Source organism: Plectrocnemia conspersa, unplaced genomic scaffold, assembly GCF_051122295.1.
Source record: "Plectrocnemia conspersa isolate PC_06_02 unplaced genomic scaffold, ASM5112229v1 ptg000002l, whole genome shotgun sequence".
Classification (NCBI taxonomy): Eukaryota; Metazoa; Arthropoda; class Insecta; order Trichoptera; family Polycentropodidae; genus Plectrocnemia; species Plectrocnemia conspersa.
In genome coordinates, this window is record NW_028277166.1 from 27,447,734 (window position 1) to 27,451,485 (window position 3,752).

General features: G+C 30.9%; 3 non-coding genes across 3 annotated transcripts; 1 reads left to right on the forward strand and 2 right to left on the reverse strand.

Annotated features, from left to right (window-relative positions):
• Positions 1 to 2,664: 2,664 nt before the first annotated feature.
• On the reverse strand, positions 2,665 to 2,736 carry TRNAA-UGC (transfer RNA alanine (anticodon UGC)). Its single transcript has one exon. It is a non-coding gene; the product is annotated as a tRNA-Ala (tRNA).
• Positions 2,737 to 3,431: 695 nt separating this feature from the next.
• Positions 3,432 to 3,503, forward strand: TRNAQ-CUG (transfer RNA glutamine (anticodon CUG)). Its single transcript has one exon. It is a non-coding gene; the product is annotated as a tRNA-Gln (tRNA).
• A 169-nt stretch (positions 3,504 to 3,672) lies between these two features.
• Positions 3,673 to 3,752, reverse strand: TRNAL-UAG (transfer RNA leucine (anticodon UAG)). Its single transcript has one exon. It is a non-coding gene; the product is annotated as a tRNA-Leu (tRNA).

Genomic DNA, 3,752 nt, shown 5'->3' on the forward strand with positions numbered 1-3,752 from the left:
GTCCGATCGAATAACAATGTCAAGTTCAAGGTCAATAATACGTATTTGAATATATGTATAGAACGTGTAAACCAAGGTCAGGAACGCTTTTTTTATTTTGAAATATAATATATAGTTATTTAATTAATTAAAGTAAGCAAACCAAAAAAGTATGGAAAATTCAGGACTTACTTTTTCCAAAAAAATACTTGATTATCTTATTTAGAAGTTGTATATAAATTTAAAATTTAGAGGTAGTGAATTGCAGGTAAATTTACAAATAAAATATTATATTATCAAAAAGACTCACCCTTCAAATCTCGTTCCATCCGCATCTCCAGCAACACTTGCTCCAATGGAGGCGTCTGGGTGCTTCTGTTTCTGGTACTTTTGCGCTGATGTTCCCCCATATATCTTGGAAAACTATCACTACGATTTCTCACCGAGGAATCCAAGTAATCAGCGCTTCTATCCAAAGCCTCATCCGAATAACAAATTGCGGGACTATCACTGTAAATCTTGTCTCTGTATTTCCTCCTACAGATGACGTCATCGAATGTGACTCCCTTATAGATTCCCACATTCTTCCCAGAGCCACTGGATCGACTTCCTCTGCTGGAGTACGAATCTTCGAATCCTTCCGAGTCGTATCGTCTTCTATTTATCACGTCATAGTTTCGGGATGTGCTGACAGATCTTCCTCTAAACTCGCCGATCCTTGGAGGAGATCTATCGCCGTTCTCAAAATAACCGCTGTCCAAATCATAGGAACTGTCAAATGATTTGGAGTACATTTTTAGGAGACCTCAAAAAACGCGCGTATCACAAAGACGCCCGACGATACACTACACTTATTGTTGCAGCGAAAAAATTGACAGTTTTAGACGTCTTCGTAAAAAAAATCAGTTTCCTACAGTGACGTACGCATTAATTAAAATTCGGCACGTGTATCAAACCCTAAAGTGGGCAATACTTAGTTAAATTATTTATTCATTACAAGACACTAAGCACGGTGTGAAATAAATAACATATAATATTAAATTCTAATAATAAAAATATAAACACAATACTAATAAAATAATTAATTTATAATAAAACTAAAAAAAAAAATGGGGCACATGAAAGAACATTAATTTAAATATAAGTTTTACCAAAAAGTAATTTACCAATGTTCATAATATAGCCCACATAATAAAAATACGTAATATAGGGTTAAAAATAAAATATTTTAATGACACTATCTTATATTAAAAATATATTATATATAAGATTTTGTAAGAAATATTTTTGCATTAAATTTAATTTCACTAATTAAATTGTAATCAATAATACTATGTACAACTTTTTCAATATAATTATGATATCATTCATTACATAAAATAATTCTAATATAATATGTTCCAAATTTTTGAGAGATTTAAGATAAATTAATTAATGTAACCCTTTTATGACCGGAAAAAACATTAAAGAGTTACACAATATTTGATTAGTTTATTACACTTTTCAAAAATTACTAAATTTATTTAATTTGTTGCTTTATATTTCTTAACTAGATATCAATTTGTCTATTTTTATTGAAAAATATTTTGATTTATACTTTAAGTATAGATTTTTTTCTGCGCAGCATTATATATATATTAATTAATACATGCAAAAAGTAATTATGTCAAATCATTGTAAGTATTGTGCTTAGATTTTAATTATTGTACATAGTTTTTATTGTTTTTAATTATTTTTAGAATCCATGAGCTAGCAATAAGATGACTACGCAAAAATGGAACCAAACTTCTTTATCTAAATAACCGACTGCATCACAATCATTGTCACACGATCGTGAAAGATAGTATACCCAAATATCAATAGATAAAAAAATACGTTATATTGGGGATTTATATGGTTTGATCGACATTAACCTCACTAAGTATATGTACTAAGTATATATTACATGTTGACGTTTAAAACGTACCTGATTTATTTGCACTTCGAGTAATTATATTCAGTCAAATCTAACGAATATGTGCATTAAATCGGAAGCAATGTTTATGTATTGTAAAAGGAAAAACTCACTTTTCGGCCTCGGAAATCAAAATTTGAAGAATTCAACAAGAAGATTGCTTTACGATTGTTTATATAGTTTAATCAATGTATTCTTCTAATCCTCACACACATTATGAATATTTCATTTTCATAGCTATATATAACACACTTAATTAATTTGCAATCCGAATATTTATATTCAGTAAAATCGAACGATACACATGACAAAATAATGAAAATTATTGTCGCGTAGCAATATTAAACGTTACTGTCAGCCATCTTGTTTTATATTTGAATACTTATTTTTCATTGGTCGAAACAACAGAATTCATTACCGGAGGCTCGGGAATTAATCGAAAAATATTTTTTAAGTATGCAAGCATAAATATATTAAATAATGTTAAGCAGTAAATATGAGCAAATTGTAAAAAGTATATTAAAAAAAATAATATACTTTTTACTTTTGAACGATTCGTGTGATGAACAAGAACAGAATAAAGCCAATATCAAAACCATATTTTAGCGAACCTATTGACCGCAGCTAAAAGTTTTGAAATAATATTATGCTGACAAGCCTATGTAGCAAACTTCATTATATCATTGCACAAATTTAAACAAAAAAAATAAGGTTGTTAAAAACAAAAAGAGTGGAGATGCCGGGGATCGAACCCGGGGCCTTTCACATGCAAAGCGAACGCTCTACCACTGAGCTACATCCCCCTGCACAGCTGATTTGCAAAGTTGCCTACAGCACGGAATTGCAATCAAATCATTTATTTGTAATAATTAAAATACAACATAACAACATTTGAAACATCCATAATTACCGTCAGATATTTTTGGATATTTTAAATATGATAAACGCGCCTCTAATACGACTGAATATTGCATTATGGCAACACTGTCAAACCAGATTGAAATTTTGAAAAGTATGTGGGTCAAATGAAAAAAACTTATTGGAATCGTATTCAAACCTACACAAAATTTACATATAGATCTATAAAAACGATTATTTTGACAATGATATTATTATTCTTGTACATTTTTCCTAGAATATCCTAGAGATTCACTGGAATTTGTTTTTACCATTTAGGCGGCTTTCATAAATTATGTCACATGTTTTTTGTGAATCCCCCCCCCCATGTCACAAAATTTCATTGAACCAGATTTCCGTTTGATTAACATTGCCACAATTCCGCTGACCACCCCCCCCCTCTTCCTCTCCCTAACCTGTGACATAATTTATGGAAGCCGCCCTATAAATTTGTAAATCTAAATAAATATCTTTCGAGCGGAACAAAAAGCGGCCGCAGATCGTTCTTTAAAGATCCCTATTTTAAAATTAAAAAAATAAAATATGTATGAAAATACACCCTTAAATTTATATTCCATGTTTTTACGGTCGCGACACCAGCGGTCCCATGGTGTAATGGTTAGCACTCTGGACTCTGAATCCAGCGATCCGAGTTCAAATCTCGGTGGGACCTGCGTTTTGCACTTTTTATTTATGGTTATTTTTATTTATGATTAATTTCATAAAACGTTTATGATATATTTCAATTTATTTAAAAACGATAATCAATATTAGCATAACTTCGACTAAATATATTTTATTAAAAATAACATCGATATATTGTGAATATCAACAAAAAGAGATGACAGCGGTGGGATTCGAACCCACGCCCTTTCGGACTGGTGCCTAAAACCAGCGCCTTAGACCGCTCGGCCACGCTGCC